This window comes from Schistocerca serialis, chromosome 9, assembly GCF_023864345.2.
Source record: "Schistocerca serialis cubense isolate TAMUIC-IGC-003099 chromosome 9, iqSchSeri2.2, whole genome shotgun sequence".
Lineage (NCBI taxonomy): Eukaryota > Metazoa > Arthropoda > Insecta > Orthoptera > Acrididae > Schistocerca > Schistocerca serialis.
The window spans coordinates 194,985,773-195,005,785 of record NC_064646.1 but is presented as its reverse complement, the minus strand read 5'-3'; positions in this window follow the sequence as shown (position 1 = coordinate 195,005,785).

Here is a 20,013-nt window from a genome sequence, read left to right as displayed (position 1 = left end):
GGTATTACACTATCAAATTTCTTTGTCAAAGATTTGATCACAGATGTGATGAAATATTCCTTCAAATATATTTGACAAAGATCTTTGACGTAGCGCTAGGAGGGGTATTACACTGTCATAATATTTTTCATCAAAGTTCAAGATGGCTGACAACAACAACTTGTTATTAACCGCAGCAGTTGTGTGTACCACAATTTCTCTGTGTGCACATGCGGAAGAGAAGCGGGGGAAAAAAAGGAAACATACCTGGGTGAAGCAGTGCGTTTTACGACGACACGATAAATGCATTCAACAAAACTTGTTATGTGAGCTTATAGTGGAGGACGTCAAGTCGTTCATCAATTACTTAAGAATGGATGAGCATACATTTCTGTATCTGCTCAGTGAAGTGTATCCTCATATCACAAAGCAGAATATTAACTTAAGAACTGCTACATCTGTAGAAGACAGGCTCACTGTAACACTTCGATTCCTTGCTACAGGAGAGGGTTGGCTTAGGTTAGGTCAGGTCAGGTCTCCAATCTTCTTAATCTGTTTTTGTATTCAGGGTGCCTCGCGTTGTAAAATAGCTCATCAGCTTCATACATCTCTATTAATTTTGTAGTTGTCGGCACACGCCAATTCTATTTTCCGGCATTGTTTATAAAAACACTACAGACGACAGAATGCTGCAGCTATGCTAGCGCTCCATGTGGTAACATGTCACATTGCACAGAACAGAAGACAAGCGACTTCTTTGATCATATCTACAGCGAAGCCCTAGATTTGATCAAATAATGGACGACATTTGACAAAGTTCCCTATTACACCATCAAATATCTTTGACAAAGATTTTTGACAAAGATACACTCCTGGAAATTGAAATAAGAACACCGTGAATTCATTGTCCCGGGAAGGGGAAACTTTATTGACACATTCCTGGGGTCAGATACATCACATGATCACACTGACAGAACCACAGGCACATAGACACAGGCAACAGAGCATGCACAATGTCGGCACTAGTACAGTGTATATCCACCTTTCGCAGCAATGCAGGCTGCTATTCTCCCATGGAGACGATCGTAGAGATGCTGGATGTAGTCCTGTGGAACGGCTTGCCATGCCATTTCCACCTGGCGCCTCAGTTGGACAAGCGTTCGTGCTGGACGTGCAGACCGCGTGAGACGACGCTTCATCCAGTCCCAAACATACTCAATGGGGGACAGATCCGGAGATCTTGCTGGCCAGGGTAGTTGACTTACACCTTCTAGAGCACGTTGGGTGGCACGGGATACATGCGGACGTGCACTGTCTTGTTGGAACAGCAAGTTCCCTTGCCGGTCTAGGAATGGTAGAACGATGGGTTCGATGACGGTTTGGATGTACCGTGCACTATTCAGTGTCCCCTCGACGATCACCAGTGGTGTACGGCCAGTGTAGGAGATCGCTCCCCACACCATGATGCCGGGTGTTGGCCCTGTGTGCCTCGGTCGTATGCAGTCCTGATTGTGGCGCTCACCTGCACGGCGCCAAACACGCATACGACCATCATTGGCACCAAGGCAGAAGCGACTCTCATCGCTCAAGACGACACGTCTCCATTCGTCCCTCCATTCACGCCTGTCGCGACACCACTGGAGGCGGGCTGCACGATGTTGGGGCGTGAGCGGAAGACGGCCTAACGGTGTGCGGGACCGTGGCCCAGCTTCATGGAGACGGTTGCGAATGGTCCTCGCCGATACCTCAGGAGCAACAGTGTCCCTAATTTGCTGGGAAGTGGCGGTGCGGTCCCCTACGGCACTGCGTAGGATCCTACGGTCTTGGCGTGCATCCGTGCGTCGCTGCGGTCCGGTCCCTGGTCGACGGGCACGTGCACCTTCCGCCGACCACTGGCGACAACATCGATGTACTGTGGAGACCTCACGCCCCACGTGTTGAGCAATTCGGCGGTACGTCCACCCGGCCTCCCGCATGCCCACTATACGCCCTCGCTCAAAGTCCGTCAACTGCAAATACGGTTCACGTCCACGCTGTCGCGGCGTGCTACCAGTGTTAAAGACTGCGATGGAGCTCCGTATGCCACGGCAAACTGGCTGACACTGACGGCGGCGGTGCACAAATGCTGCGCAGCTAGCGCCATTCGACGGCCAACACCGCGGTTCCTGGTGTGTCCGCTGTGCCGTGCGTGTGATCATTGCTTGTACAGCCCTCTCGCAGTGTCCGGAGCAAGTATGGTGGGTCTGACACACCGGTGTCAATGTGTTCTTTTTTCCATTTCCAGGAGTGTATTTTACAAAGAAATTGGATAGTGTAATAGCGGCCTTTGTCACGATGGTACAGCTATTATGATGTGGGAAGGCATAATTCTGCATAGCTGTATGGACACCCAAATCTTTGAACACGGTGGACTCACCAGTCAAGGTTACTGTGCAACTGTACTCCCATGTACAGCATTTTCGTATGTGCTTTCGGCCGTGACTTCATGTTTTGTGGATGACAACGTGCCATCGCTTCGAACTAAGCAGGTGGAGGAGCTCTGGGATTGAGAGAATATTCAGCGGGTGGACTGGTCTGCCCCTGTTCTCCGAACTTAGTCCCAAAGAGCACGTGTGGAGTGCATTGGGGAGATGTACTTAAGAACATCCACTTCCACCAACGACCATCCAGTTGTAAACTGCACTGGTGCAAGAATGGTACGCCTTACCGCAAGAACCACTTACAAACTTCGTGGCCAGCATGTAAACATGTTTCAGAGCATGCATAGCCATCTGTAGTGATCACACAGCCTGTTCAGTATCAGGACCGCCTTCTCTAATGACCAGGGGATCAACATAAATTGCGGTGATCTCAGTGTTTGCCTTTGAGTAAAAGTGTCGTTTCTGTTGAATCTCATTGTTTATTTTTTTCAGCTACCTTCTGTACTATACTGTAACTGTTCTTTCTATGTAGGGTCGTTTCATCGAGCTATGTTACTTGGCAGTGACGCATTATGCGAAAGCTACTTTCGTCCTCATGTTTAGCACATCTGCGTGTTGTAAGAACGCCCATTGAGAATTTCAGTTCTTGGAAATTGAATACAATTACCTTCAAAATATGATAACGGACTGGTTCTCTGAAAATGGTCTTCCCCTAGCTTAGATAAAACATATCACAAGGAAACCTGTATTGCATAACGCCTGAAAACATCACCAGAATTATTACGTAAGAGAAGATAAATAAATAAACATAATATTGCAAATTCTTGGATATTTTTATTGATATCAAAGTGAACTAGAAGTGTCCCGTTATAAGTCCGCAGACTAATTATTAGTCACTCCTTTAAAAGAGAGTGCTGGCCGCCTTGGAGCCCTGCAGATGGTGTCGATGTGGTTCCAGGCGTTTTTGTGGTCCTTCATCGCTGAAGTCAGTTACGGTAGTGTGGTCGTGTCAGTGTGCCAGTCGGTTGTATGGAAACAGCCCAGTAATGTGGCTCGACATGGAGACGTGACATATTATGTTTATTTATTTATCTTCTCTTACGCAATAATTCTGGTGATGTTTTCAGGCGTTATGCAATACAGGTTTCCTTGTGATATGTCGTGCTTGAATGTGCTCATGCCCCGACCGCGCGGTTGCCCGATATGTTGCCATATCAGTGTGGGCTTATGAACAGGTCTACAAGGAATTATGCTCAGTTAGCAGCCTTGTAACATAGCGTAAAATAATAGACATAAAAGATTTTAATGGGCAAGGACCAGAGACGAATGTCACGCATTTTCAGTTTCGGTCAGTTTCAGACGTGACAGTAATTGCTGCCGTCAGTGAATGCATGAGCAGCCCAACCAATTTTCGAGCAAACATTGCGAAGGAAACTGCCTGTAATGGATTTATGGAGCCACGCAACCTTGTAAAAGACGGTTGTGTACTGCGATATATAAAGCTGCCCGTTCAGTGGGCCGAACAAAACAGAAAATAGACAGTAGCTGTCTTGAAACACGCAGTGGGGTCTGAGTATTCCTCATTTATTCTCTCTTCAGACGGCTCAACATGCTGATTGCACCAACGGTGCAGTTTGCTGTTTAACCGGCAATCTGTGGTGTTTTTGTTCAGAATGGAGGTAGTTCGGTGATATTTTGGGGAGTACTCTTCATATCAAACGTGTTCCCATTAATTCATGTTACCGTCAGTATGTTGTATACATGGAAGAACCCTGGAGATACTAAAAGGTATCAGATAGATTATATAATGGTAAGACAGAGATTTAGGAACCAGGTTTTTAATTGCAAGGCACTTCCAGGGGCAGATGTGGACTCTGACCACAATCTATTGGTTATGAGCTGTAGATTAAAACTGAAGAAACTGCAAAAAGGTGGGAATTTAAGGAGATGGGACCGGGATAAACTGAAAGAACCAGAGGTTGTACAGAGTTTCAGGGAGAGCATAAGGGAACAATTGACAGGAATGGTGGAAGGGAATACAGTAGAAGAAGAATGCGTATCTTTGAGGGATGCAATAGTAAAGGCAGCAGAGGATCCAATAGGTAAAAAGAAGAGGGCAAGTAGAAACCCTTGGGTACCAGAAGAAATATTGAATTTAATTGACGAAAGGAGAAAATATAAAAATGCAGTGAATGAAGCAGGCAGAAAGGAATACAAACGTCTCAAAAATGAGATCGACAGGAAGTGCAAAATGGCTAAGCAGGGATGGCTAGAGGACAAATGTAAGGATGTAGAGGCTTATCTCACGAGGGGTAAGATAGATACTGCCTACAGGAAAATTAAAGAGACCTTTGGAGAAAAGAGAACCACTTGCATGAATATCAAGAGCTTTGATGGAAACCCAGTTCTAAGCAAAGATGGGAAAGCAGAAAGGTGGAAGGAGTAGATAGAGGGTCTATACAAGGGCGATGTACTTGAGGACAATATTATGGAAATGGAAGAGGATTTAGATGAAGATGAAATGGTAGATATGATACTGCGTGAAGAGTTTGACAGAGCACTGGAAGACCTGAGTCGAAACAAGGCCAAGGGAGTAGACAACATTCCATTAGAGCTCTTGACAGCCGTGGGAGAACCAGTCATGACAAAACTCTACCATCTGGTGAGCAAGATACATGAGACAGGCGAAATACCCTCAGACTTAAAGGAGAATATAATAATTCCGATCCCACAGAAAGCAGGTGCTGACAGATGTGAAAATTGTAGAACAATCAGTTTAATAAGTCACAGATGCAGAATACTAACGCGAATTCTTTACAGACGAATGGAAAAACTGATAGAAGCCGACCTCGGGGAAATCAGTTTGGATTCCGTAGAAATGTTGCAACACGTGAGGCAATACTGACCCTACGACTTATCTTAGAAGAAAGATTAAGGAAAGGCAAACCTACGTTTCTAGCATTTGTAGACTTAGAGAAAGCATTTGACAATGTTGATTGGAGTACGCTCTTTCAAATTCTGAAGGTGGCAGGGGTAAAATACAGGGAGCGAAAGGCTATTTACAATTTGAACAGAAACCAGATGGCAGTCATACGAGTCGAGGGGTATGAATGGGAAGCAGTGGTTGGGGAGTGAGACAGGGTTGTAGCCTATCCCCGATGTTATTCAATCTGTATATTGATCAAGGAATAAAGGAAACAAAGGTAAAGTTCGGAGTAGGTATTAAAATCCATGGGGAAGAAATAAAAACTTTGAGGTTCGCCGATGACATTGTAATTCTGTCAGAGACAGCAAAGGACTTGGAAGAGCAGTTGAACGGAATGGACAGTGTCTTGAAAGGAGGGTATAAGATGAACATCAACAAAAGTAAAATAAGGATAATGGAATGTAGTCGAATTAAGTCGGGTGATGCAGAGGGAATTAGATTAGGAAATGAGGCACTTAAAGTAGTAAAGGAGTTTTGCTATTTGGGGAGCAAAATAAATGATGATGGTCGAAGTAGAGAGGATATAAAATGTAGACTGGCAATGGCAAGGAAAGCGTTTCTGAAGAAGAAAAATTTGTTAACATCGAGTATAGATTTAAATGTCAGGAAGTCGTTTCTGAAAGTATTTGTATGGAGTGTAGCCATGTATGGAAGTGAAACGTGGATAATAAATAGTTTAGACAAGAAGAGAATAGAAGCTTTCGAAATGTGGTGCTACAGAAGAATGCTGAAGATTAGATGGGTAGATCACATAACTAATGAGGAGGTATTGAATAGAATTGGGGAGAAGAGGAGCTTGTGGCACAACTTGACTAGAAGAAGGGATCGATTGGTAGGACATGTTCTGAGATATCGAGGGATCACCAATTTAGAATTGGATGGCAGCATGGAGGGTAAAAATCGTAGAGGGAGACCAAGAGATGAATACACTAAGCAGATTCTGAAGGATGTAGGCTGCAGTAGGTACTGGGAGATGAAGAAGCTTGCACAGGATAGAGTAGCATGGAGAGCTGCGTCAAACCAGTCTCAGGACTGAAAACCACAACAATAACAACAGCGCCGTCAGTATTTTCTGGAATGTTTACTTCAACATTGTTGGTGATGAAGTGCTTCAGTTTCTTCTGTATCTTCTTGATGACTATAACGCAGACGTTCACGTCTTGATGACAGCCGTCTTTATACGACAACAAGCACACGTTCCTGTTTTGACAAACACTCAGGCTCCCTTTCAGACCTCGAGCGGCAAACTAATCACTTGTATTACTCTCGTAGAAAATTTCTGGGACTGTTATGAACAGCTGGTGAAACGTAGTTGCCTACGACCCTTCCATCTGGTAGTTCAATGGGATCATCAGTGAGTGACTTCATCTGGATATGGCATACTTGAATAAATTTATGAACTCTCTTCATCGTCAAGATGAGGATGTCACCAAAGCTACAGGCGATGCTACGACGGATTAATGTGATGTCTCTTGGGGATGGCAAACAATTACTGCAGTGTTCTTGGATGTTCTTCCATCTCTAAGATGTGAAACGTTTTCAGAAAACGTACTGGACCTCTTTAGAGGCCACACTTTAAAAAAAAGTTTACTTCATTAAATTAAAATTAATAATTAAAATTGCTAAGAGGTAGGACAATTCAAGTTCGTTCGATGAGCAGGTGGAATTCACTGGTAGGTAAAGAGTAAGTTTCGGGCCAATGTTGGCAGGGAGAGAGGAGTGGAAGAGAGAAAGTGCATAGCAGAATTTTCTACACAGCACAATGTAATAATTCCTAAAACTTGGCTTATCAGTCACGAACTAAAATAATGAGGGCACAGCTCGATTAAAACCATCTTTCGCTTAACTAGTACTAGGAGGAGCCAAAAGATCATCAGGTAATCACCACAATAATAACAGTACGCAGCAAACTAGTAAATTCAATAAACAAATGATGCTGTCAACTTACCGAAGATGTACAATGGGCTACGAAGTGTTATAACGCGAGATTTCAGCTGTGCACCATACTCGCCTGTCGACGGTAGATGGTCCTCTGAGCCTGTTCCTATCTGATAGTCGGCGGCACATTATATTCAGATTCTATTCACTTATATTATTTTGCATTACCTGCTCTCGGAACTTACTAATTTTTTCAGGGGAATCATTTTATAATGCCAAACTGTAGTCATTTTATGGTATTTCCAAATAAACGCATCGTAAATGCGTCCCAGAAAATATTAGAATCACACGTTTCCTGCTTGTACATTCTGAAAAAACACAATGTTCTACGAGATTTGCTTTTGGGGACATCACCTACAAGAGCTTCACAGTATAGGTAGGAGGAAACCCTACTCGCCGATTTCTAACATTTTGCGTGGTGTCTGTTTGTTGTTCTACGCCGTGTCTTCCTACCACTTTCGCGCAACGACGCTCTGAGCATGTTTTTTAGGGAATTGACTAGTTTGAACCTCAGACTTGTTGCAAGTAAGGAGACGCCAGACCACACATGACATGTAGAGTTCAGAAGAGTTCAGTGAGACTAGCGATGATATAACCAAATACTTAATGATTTCAGCGCCAGCTCCACTGCACTCCCTGTAAAAGAATCTTAATACTAACTAAATTTAGTGGAAGGGGTTCAAGGCTTTCCTATTTTTACTTAGTTGGTAAAATAACGTCGAAAAAGCTGTTAAGTTTACCATTGGAAATTTTATTCTACTCACAAAACATTGTTTATAAATTTCACTATTGATAAAAGTAAATGTTTTGATGCAGGATGATAAAAACCAACTGCGTTCAATAAAAATGTGAACGGGATCGAAGGATGACCTATGCCATATCACATCTATAACCTAGGTATAAATTAAGTTTCACAAAAAAAAAACTATCGAAATGGTCTACAGTGACTCTCAATTATCTTTAATTACTTATCTAACTTGCCGTAAATTACAGTGGCTGATGTGGCTTCTCAATAATTATAAAAATCATTGCGTCTCAGATTTTAACTTACGTAGCAAATGTGAATACCATGAGCTTTAATTGACGATCGACACTAGTATTACGCAAAACGGGGGTGTAACAGATGAGACTTGTGCAGTTCTGAGTGAAGCTTTATGCGCTGTTATGCGGCATCACGTGCGTTCATTACCTTGTCGTTGGTTAGGCAGTGTCAGGGGGCGTCGGGCGACGCAGCTCCATCCAGCTCGCCGTCTCGGAAGCAACCCTAACCTAACTTCTCCTTACTACAATTTACCGCAGTTGGTTTAAAAAACACTGTCTGTCTGTGTTTTCATCTGACCAATCAGGGTCTCAATGTTAACCAACCTTAAGCTCCGCCTACAAAAGTTCTGTCTATCCAATGAGAAACGTTATACTTTTCGTGGTGGGGGAATGTTTTTAAAGTTTGCAGCGTAACAGAGACGCGAAAAAGTCTCACGCTAAAACTTGCAGCTGATGTGGCCCTTTTAGTGTTATCGTAAGATCGATACTGTTCTTCTGGAGGGCTCTAGCTCTTAACATGGGCGGGGGGGGGGGGGGGGGGGGGGGTTGGTCCTAGCGGTTAGCTGGTAACGTGGGTCTCCGTCCCTTATCGTAGGGCCTTCTAGCTTAACACGGTTCTGCTCTCGGCTTCTGTTCTCGTTTCTCCCCTCGGAACTGCGACTGTCTCACGGTGGGAAGGGATGACATCCATTTAGGCATTCTTCTGTTAGTCTGTGGTATTCCATTTGATCACTCGTTACTCGTATTACTTTGCTTAATTTAATGTCACGATTTATTCGGAGCTATGTGACATACTACTGGATTTGCTTATCATGTCAGGGTTTTCATGGAAGGTGTTGGATTTGCCTGACACCTTACAGATTCACTACTGTAATCCAAGAGAGGATCTTCTTGTGGGAAGGATTGATTGGTATACTGCACGTCACATATACCACTTTCTACAAAATAGTAATTCATCTGGAAACGTGTATGGAGACTCAGATACGTGAGGGGAATTTGTAGGGCCCTATTCTTGGAAGAGACCTGGAGACACCAGGTGATTCCAGATAGCCTTTACAGTAGTAAAACACAGATTTCAATACTAGATTTTAAACAGAAAAAAATTCCAGGTGTAAATGTGGATTGCATAATTTATTTTGTATGAACTTAAGGAACTGCCGAAAGCAAGAAAATTAAGGAAACAGGACCTCGATAAACTGAAAGAACCGAAGATCATCGAGAGGCGCAGGAAGCATTCCTCGAAGACAGACTGAAATAGAGGAAAGAAATACAATAAGGGATGAAATATTGCAGGTAGTAGAGGATCCCACAGGCAAAAATACAAGGCCCAGTCGAGATCTATTGGTAATAGACAAATTCATCGGCTTTAATTGATGAAAGGACACAACGTTAACATGCAGAAAATGAAGGAGGAAAAAAGAAACACAGGTATGTAAAAAGTGAGACTGACAGAAAGTGTAATATGGGAAGGCAGTAAGGCTGGAGGAAAAACACAACTATGTAGAAACATCTGTGATCAGGGGAATAATAGATGCTATCTGTTGGAAAATTGAAGAGACCTTATGAGAAAAAGTAGGCACCTGTATCAATATTAAGAGCTCAGATGGAAAGGTAGTACTAAACAAAAGAAGAAGCCTGAAAGGTGGAAACTATATACATATTATGAGAGCTTGAAGACATAATTAGAGAGTGGGAAGATGAAGATGATAAAGATAAGATAGAAGATTGGTACTGCGAGAAAAATACAACATAGCACTGAAAAGCTCTTGTCGAAACAAGTCACTTGAAACAGACGAAATGTCCTCAGAATTATTTAGACGCATCGGTGGGCCAGCTGCTACAAAACCGTTGCACCTAGTATGCAAGACGTATCAGACACATAAAAGACTTGAAAGAAGGTAATGGGAACTAGTCGAATCAAATGAAGGGACGCTGGGGGAATTAACTTAGAAAATAAGCCTCTAAAAGTAGTAGCTGAGTCATGCTATTTGGCCAGCAAAATAACTGATGAATGCTGAAGAATATCAAATATTTAGACTAACAATAGCAAGAAAAGCATTTTTGAAAGAGAGATACGTGTTAACATCGAACATAAACTATTTTTTAATACTTATCAGAAATGTAGCCTAGTACACAACCGAAGCGTGAACGATAAGCAGTTCTAGCAACAGGGAAAAAATAAGATCTTAAAATGTGGTACTACATAATAATGCAGAAGATTGGAAAGGTAGATCTGAAAGATGATGAGAAGGTACTGACCACAAAGATTTATGTGAAAATACTATTATGACATTAATTGGTTGAAATGGGGACCGGTTCACAGGACACATTCTGAGACGTAAAGGTATGTCAGTTTTATAATGGGGCAAGTGTAAGGAATAAAAGTTGTAGAGGGAGTCAAAAGACTGACTACAGCAAGTAACTTCAAATGGATGTAGATTACACAGGGCAGACTAGTGTGGGGAGGCGCATTAAACTAGTTTTTGGATTGAAGATTGCAACACCAATAATGTCATATGCCATATTTTGAGCCATTTTTTATTGAGGTACTAAGTATTCATTGCACGTAAGTGCGTAATAAATAAAATATATGATCCCCACTCGGTTACATCGTGGAGATAACTTTAAACATCTTGGCATTCTCATAAAAGTCTTACAGCATTAATATTTCCTGAGAAATTTTCTTGACAACGAACGATCGCAATTCTAAAAGTAGAGTTACGATTATTAACGTACTACTAGAAGGAGGAATAACTTACGTATTCGTCATTCGGTGTTAGTGTGGGATTTGCCGATCTCACTTTCAAGAGTTCACAAAAAAATCTTTCTACGAGGGTCAGCCAAAAAGTAATGCCTTCTGTACTTTTTTCTCCTTAAACAAGTTTTGTTAAGTGGAAAATTTGAATTTGGCACAATTCCGCAAAGCTTCATGTCCACTCCTCAGCAGCAGTAAATTTCTTCATCGACAGGTGCCAGTACTGCTGTGCTTGCAAAATAGCCGATATCGATGTTCATAATAGACAGTATTCTGTGATAGAATTCAGGAGATGACAGGAGATGAAACGCTCATTCGAATTCATGAAATACTGAAAAATGTGTACGGTGATGCAACAATGGGTACTAGCATTGTCGTTGTGACGAAGCTGAATGGCAAAAACCATTGGCTGACGAAATATGGAGTGGCAATGACTCCACACAACATTAGTGGGGATCGCCGGATGACTGCATTTACATAGCGTTAGTTCCCTCAGTAAAGGCAGTCTGATAATGACTGTTCATCAACTGAGATACTCAAAGGGTTGTGCAACTTGGGTACCATAAGTGGCGAGATTGTGAAGCTTTGATAGGACGTCTTGCCTCGTCCTTCATACAGACCTCACCCGCCAGTATCAGCCTTCCATCTGTTTGGGCCACTTAAAGTTCATTGTGGGATTCACTTTGAAGATGAGGGGGCTTTGAAAACTTTGTTGCGCCAATGGCTTTTGAAGCAAGACCGTACATTTTACCACATTGAAATACAGCTTGCTAAAAGATGGACCAAAACTGTAAAAATGGACAAGTTTATACTGATAAGTCATAAAGTAATCGTCAGTCTTGTGGTTTTCAACCTATGTAGTTGCAATGTAAATCTTTGACAAATATAAAAAAAGGAGAAGTTACTTTTTGACCGACCTTCATACTAAACGGTATTCTCAACACACGTCTGCTGTCCGCATGATTACATGTCATGAGCACTATGTTTGATTTCGATTTATTGACAAATCGCTTACTTATCTCTGCATTAGGTTACACTGACTGTGACGTTCGTAGCTATTGTTACGACCCAGCCCTGGGGTCGCCATTCGGGAGGACGACGGTTCAATCCCGCGTCCGGCCATCCTGATTTAGGTTTTCCGTGATTTCCCTAAAATCACTCCAGGCAAATTCCGGGATGGTTCCTTTGAAAGGGCACGGCCGACTTCCTTCTCCTTCTTGCCTAATCCAATGAGACCGATGACCTCGCTGTCTGGTCTCCTTCCCCAAACAACCCAACCCCCTGGGGTCGCCTTATAATCCTGAAGTCGAGCGTGGCGTGAGGAACACCGGCCGTGGTGGCCGAGCGGTCCTAGGCGCTACAGTCCGGAACCGCGGGACCGCAACGGTCGCAGGTTCGAATCCTGCTTCGGGCATAGATGTGTGTGATGTCCTTAGGTTACTTAGGTTTAGGTAGTTCTAAGTTCTAGGGGACTGATGACCTCAGAAGTTAAGTCCCATAGTACTCAGAGCCGAGCCACAATTATCTCGCATTTGCGTCTGCACAACCTGTTAGTGCAGTGATTCTGTGTAAATTCCGCTGCGTTATGGCTAAAGAAGCAAATCTGAACATGGCAACAAGAGAAAAGTGTAATTTTTCCTCAAATTCTGCCTCTCATGATGCTTCTCTGAAAGTTCTACATGGTTAACAAGCCAGACAAAAATAAATCTTGGCATTTTCAGTGGAATTCTTTTTAGATACTAACCAAAGCAGTTTGAATGGTTAGCATACAAGTGAGGGTGTGAAGGGCCCCATTTTTTTTTTTTTGTTTATCAGTCTTCTGACTGGTTTGATGCGGCCCGCCAGGAATGCCTCTCCTGTGCTAACCTCTTCATCTCAGAGTAGCACTTGCAACCTATGTCCTCAATTACTTGGTAGATGTACTCCGATCTGTCTTCATGTAGCACCACATGTCAAATGCTTCGATTCTCTTCTATTCCGGTTTTCCCACAGTCCATGTTTCACTACCATACAATGCTGTTCCCCAGAAGTACATTCTCAGAAAATTCTTCCTGAAATTAAAACTGATATTTGACACTAGCAGACTTCTCTTGGCCAGGAATGCTCTTTTTGCCATTGCTAGTCTGCTGTTGAGGTCCTCCTTACTCTGACCATAATTGGTTATTTTACTGCCTAGGTAGCAAAATTCCTTAACTTCCTCGACTTCATGAGCATCAATCCTAATGTTAAGTTTCTCGCTGCTCTCACTTCTACTACTTCTCACTAGATTTGTCTTTCTTCGATTACTCTCAATCCATACTCTGTACTCATTAGACTGTTCATTCCGTTCAGCCAATCATGTAATTCTTCTTCACTGCCACTCAGGTTTGCAATGTCATCAGCAAATCGTATCATTGATATCCTTTCACCTTGAATTTTATTTATACTCCTGAACCTTTCTTTTATTTCCATCTTTTCTTCCTCCATGGACAGATTGAAGAGTAGGAGCAAAAGGCTACAGCCTCGTCTTACACCCTTTTTAATCCGAGCTCTTCATTCTTGGTCATCCATTCTTATAATTCCCACTTGGCTGTTGTACATACTGTATGTAACCTGTCTCTCCCTATAGTTTACCCCTATTTTTCTCAGAATTTCGAACATCTTGCACCATTTTACATTGTCAAACGCTTTTTCCAGGTCGACAAATCCCATGAACGTGTGAGAGAGGACAGGTTAACTCTCTCACCTATTTTCAGCATATGGAAAATTATTAAAGATTTTATTACAACCTGGCGCACCTTGAGCGAGTCTAGAAAGTTAATGTCCTGAGCAGACATTGATGGAGTCTCGTAAGGCACTAAAATCATGAGGTATTTTTATGGTTCTTAGCTCATAGAAATGGCATGTTCCGAGTCGGAAGCAATTGGCGGCGAGCCCATCCCTCTGGAAATCTTGCCGGACAGGCCCACAGCCGTACAGGGCAGACAGGGCAGCCCTTGTCGAGACAGGTCTCCAGCAGAACGATGCCGAGCTACCTGCCATGGAGCCAGCGGAAAGATGGGCTAGGGGCAAAAATCTGGAGGAATGTGTCTAGACAGTGAAGTCATAAACCGGTGTGTGCAGAGCCACGCGTAATAAAAATTGACAAGTTTTAGAGTTCGCCGATATTGCAAGTAGGCCTGTGAACCACTTCTCAGCCACCTCGATTGTGTAAGAAACTCCAGCGTCTGAGAAACATTTGGAGACAGAATCTTTATTACACCTCATAGCTGGGACTAACAAGCTCCAGGCCACAGGCGATTTAGATAAAGATCTTCAAAATTGTATCTGTTCACTTGTTGCTGTGGGTAGTCACACGACTTCGGAGAAAATCATCTTCCTCCTCCACGTAAACTTAAAAAAGCTTTTTTTTCAAGAGAAGCAGGTTTCGTAACTGTTGCCCTGGTTCCACATGAGTTTGTGCTGTCGTGTGGGAAGGGAAATTTAGCGCCTCTAGAGCCCTGTGATTGGCTCGAGATGGGGTGAAGGCGGTTTCGTTTGTGCACTTTGTGGGAAAACAGATTTTTTTCTAGACTTTGGTCTGGTAATCACTTGTGCTCGAAGCTCTGGCATGTGTGGTTGGTACTTGGGACCTGTCCTGACTTCACTAGCGAGTGGTTAGATTGGGGAGCCTGTGGTGAAGTTCTTACTGTACCGCAACGTCTCGGACTACTCGTTTGCCAAGGGCACACTTATTCGTTTTTGGTTTACCAGCGTTGATGTTTGGTATCCTTGCGCGTTCTGTCGTATAAGTGAGCCAAACTGGTCCTTGGTGCGACCAGCAATCGGGTATGTCACACACTGAAATCTAACATGATTTCAGGGCTCTGGTAGAGATTGAATTGCGATCCGTCTGCCTGATCGCTGGACCGTGAGATTTATGCATTTCTTTCGTGGTTGCAATCGATTCATAGTTGCCGCCTCACGTCTCACCTCCACTGCAAACATCTCGCCAGCTGCAAGTTACATCGCTGCATGAAGCAAACAGGGTAACGTGCTGCCGCTCCGGCATTGTCAGGGCGTGCAGATCTCAATCGCCACTTGCTCTCAGCTGCAACTATGTAGTGAAATCAAAGTCTGCTCAGCGACAGATCAATCCAGATTTCGTTATCCACATTTTTAGGGTCAGAGTACTGGGCTCACTTCTGCCACCCAGAATCCTTGTCCCTTGTAGTCTTGAACTATGTGTTAGTTGTTTACAGTATTCAGTCAGTAACTGGTTTATCATAATTTATGCCTGTCTTTGTTTTAGGAAAGTAAATGTAGTTATTAAACTAAATTTTGCATACATACTCAATCATTTGTATAGTCCCCATAGGGTTAACTTTCACGTATCTTGATTTTAATCTAGCCTTGCTTCCATTAACAAGCACTCTACTTAATATTCAGAAAAAAATGTGAGCAAATTTTGCAGTTTGAAATGGTACTACCTCTCCAGCACTCGGCAATTCGCCTACAGTGCCTGCCAGCAGACCCCAAGACTACTGCTCTCCCCATATGCCTTGCCAACTGAGCATTTAATGGGCACGGTATTCTGCATGGACTCCACTTTGGCTACCTAGAGAGGGGGCAATGGCAGCAGGTGGAGATGGTGCAGCTGCCTGATGTGCTCAGCTGACCACATTCAGGTACCACCTGCCTGATTTTCATCGTCTGCATTCAGGTCAAGTCTGCAAATGGTGGTCAAGGACACTGGTTGTCGTGCAGAGAGGCTCTAGTCATCCATCGTGGATCAACCAAGACTGCAGCAGGTGTTAACGAGTCGATCAGGATTGCAGTGTTAAGATCGCAGCTTGTGATCATCAACAATGACACTGTGAAGCACTAGTGCTGGCCTTTCACCAGTCTTCTCATTTGCGATGACCCAGTAAGCAGCAGCAGCGGACCACGGATCAACTTTTGCATATGTTTGGCTGCCCCAGTATCGAGTCAGCAGGGAGTTAGCAGGCTGCCCATCATCGAACAGCTCGTCGTGGTTTCAATGAATCTTATGTTGTCTTCCTTTCCAGTTCTTCGCCGGCCGGAGTGGCAGAGCGGTTCTAGGCGCTACAGTCTGGAACCGTGCGACCGCTACGGTCGCAGGTTCGAATCCTGCCTCGGGCATGGATGTATGTGATGTCCTTAGGTTAGTTAGGTTTAAGTAGTTCTAAGTTCTAGGCGACTGATGACCTCAGAAGTTAAGTCCCATAGTGCTCAGAGCCATTTGAACCATTTTCCAGGTCTTCAACATGGACAGGGTGGTAGCACAACAGAACTGTCTTGTGCTCTGAAATCTGCATCATTTATTAGAACTGAGTCCCTGCCGATGACGCAGCAGCTCTGAGTACATTATCGTATTCGTCCCCATTTCTTGGACGTGTCAGCGTTCCTTGCTCGCTGTGCCAATTTCAGCAACGATTCTAGGCCGTCGATCGCGGATTTTCTGTCGATATTTGACTGTGTAGCGGTGCTCTCCCGTACAGTTACAGAGTGTTGCCTAAAATGCCTTGCTATGAAATACAATTCTCTCTGTCCTGGTCTCAAGGTATAGTCCATTGGTGGTATGCTATGTTGACGTAATAACAGGCCCATCAGTTTAGTTCAACCTCCTCTTTTTCGAGCTTTTATAAAAATTTGAAGCCGACTCAACAAGATTTATTCTGCTGTGCAACATTCGTCTCTCATTTCAATAAATCGGCCCTGAATTTTGCGTCCCCTTAGCTTCTAAACCTTTTCATGAACTTAGGTATGTGCCTGGTGCAAATTCTGTTGCACTCGAAAGTTAGTACATAGATTGCTGCCTTACTCTACAATATCATTATAAAGTTTGAGCCTTTTTCTACATCTGTGCTCGATTATTCTTATTTATAATTCTCTTAATCTGTGTTATGATATGTGAGGTGTTGATAAGTCAGGCGGATGTACACTTCTACGACTGTGCCGTAGGTAAAGTACACAAATTTCTGCCAGTAACATGCCGAAGCTACTGGTCGTAACACTTACGGTCACAGCATTTTATCGTCTGTTCTCCTGATATAAATGAATATCTTGCAACATTTTTCAGATGAAAATTTTACCTTGTTGAGTTGCTGCCAGTGTGTATAAGAATTGTATGAGATCGGGATTAATGGTGTTATAAAGGTAAGTAAAATTTTGGGCTGGCAGGACCTCAAAAGGTTTCTCTGGTCAGTACAACGCAGAATGAGTGAGCTGGAGTAGGCTCATACCTGTGAGTTTGCCTGGGAGGTGAAAGTTTGTCCTCGCTGTCTCACACGTCGTGCAGTTCACCAAAATACTCGTTCCACTATCACGTAGCTCAAATTTAGGATGCCCTGAGGTTTCCCTTCCTTGAAACAGTTACGAATCACAGTTTATAGCCCAAAAACAGAAAACAGTCAACGATTTATATCTTTTTGAAAAACAGTCTTGGTGCTGATATTTCATTCTGGCACTCTGATGTTCTTGTTTTCCCTAGAAACAGTTGCATATCGCATGTCTGTACGCCAGTCTGCACTTTCCACGCTGGCCAAGCAATGGTCTTGTGCGTCACACACTCTTGTAGGTCGCTCGGTTACATGAGAGTGTCAGCTTCTCATGTTCCATCCGTTTTACTGGATAAGGGAGAACTTTGTAACACTGCCTCTTCATCCCTGACACTGGTAGTCGAACTAACATACAACTTCGCTCCATGTTTCTGTTTCCACATTTGCGAGATGCTAAAACATGGCTAATTTTTTCCCTTTATTTCTGCTACGTGCCGTAGCTGTGTGGGGGAATTCTCTCTTTGCTAGTCACAACCCAATCAAGAATTGTTGAGCCTGATGATTCGCCACCTAAAGAAATGAACTTCCATCTTCCCTCCCTCCCTCCAAAACTCGTATATACGAAAACTAAGAAATAACACACGACTATTAGAGAAAAATGCCCTTTGTCAGAAAAGATACACGACAGTTTTTTTTTAATTTCTGAGTTTGCAATGCTAAAAAGGAACAAATGTTGTTTTTTTGTTACCTAGTACGTGTGCATCCAGGAAGTGACCTTCGTCATGTTTCCGTGCAAACTAACTAGCTGGCGAGGCTGTACTTAGCAACACACTGTTTGGTTCCTGGTGCATTAATTACGGTGACGCAATGAATGCTTACTGTGAAACCAAAGCGTGAACATTAAGTTCTTCGTTATTCTCGGGAAAACCTGTAGTGGCACGTGGTCAATGATTAAGCAAGCATGTACAGGCGACGCGCTTTGAAGGAGTAATGTTTTATAGCACAACAAAAGGTTCGCGACGACAAAGTGCAAAACGGACACAGAGTGGGTCGCCCATCTACAGCAAATACAGATCCCAATGTGGAGCGTGTAAGGCAACTATTGCAAGAAAACCGTCATGCAACTGGGCGAGCGATATCAAAATAAATTAATTTGAATCGTGATGTGAGTCGTAAGAATTTCTGCTGGATTGCCGGATGGAGTCAGAGATTATTGCAGAGGATGAAATTGGTACTACCACTATTACCTTTACCCGAAACGTCAGATTGCTGAATGGCGGTGTCCTGTATCACGAGTTTCGAAAACGTCAAGCGACAGCCTTCGAGAAGAAAGATAATGTTCATCGCATTCTTTAGTAGTGAAGGATTAGTTGACCATTAGTGTGTTCCTCCACGTCGAACAGTGAACCAAACTCTTCACATCGAAGCTTCGAAGCGTCTGTGACAAGCAATTCGACATCGCCACCTTGATTTGTGGCATTCTCAGGACTGATTCTTACCGCATGACAATGCGAGACCTCATACTGTTGATCTGTTACCGAGTATGTGGTGGGACATTCAGACATTCTGCTACTGTCATCCCATACCCGCTATATCAGCTCGACCTCTCGACTTGCGAGGTTTGGTTTGTTTCCAGAATGAAAAGGCGACCGAAAGGAAAGTTTCATCATATCACAGACTTCCGACGGATTGTGACAAGTGAGCATAGAAGCATCGCAGTTGAAAATGTCCATGATTGATTCCAACACCTCCAGAAACGTGAGCAACTGAGTGTAGATAGCAAAGGGGGCTACACCGGTAGGAGCTAAGATCAATACATGGGGAGTGCAATTATCTATTTAAAAAAAAGCCTCTCCTGGAACTTTCCTGATAAAGGGAGTACAACAACCTATGCTACAACTCTGAGTACAAATGCACAGTTATAACCAGTGATGGTTAAATAGTACTACTTGTCACATGTCCTTAAGATACAGAGCAGACTGCGGTTTTCCTGTCTGTCAACTGGTATGCACTTCTGAATACTCCTAGATGTTCCCACGCATCTCATCTCCTACTCTACACCTTCTTAAAGCGAAAGGCCTATACAAGTGTACACTTTACAATTATACATGTAAACTATGTATTGCAAATATGTATCTCACCCCGTGTGACGACTGCTAACATAAAAACTCAGCATTTTAGAAACTATCTTATGCGCTTGTTCCATTCTGCCTTTAGTCTGTGGATAGAACGAACTCATTCACAATTTCTGGATATGTAATATATAACATACCTCTTTCATTAAACTTGACGTCAAATTATTGCCCTGATTCGTAACTAACGTATCAGGTACTCCAAATATAAGTTCATCAAAGCCTAGGCTACCATACTAGCCTGCTAATCAAGACTCCCCAACATTGCTAAAAACCTCGAAAAATGATCCGTGGTTGTGAGTACATGTTTACTCCCAGATCCCAAAATATCGGATCCATACATTTGAGAAGGTTTAAACGTCTGTAGTCTTAGTAGTTAGTCTTTGTGAAGGGATTTGTTGATGTATAAGATCGGCTTCCTATTCAGAGGAAGGGACCGATGACCATGGCAGTCTGGTCCCTTTAATCCCCCAAACCAACCAACCAACTATTCAGAGGACAC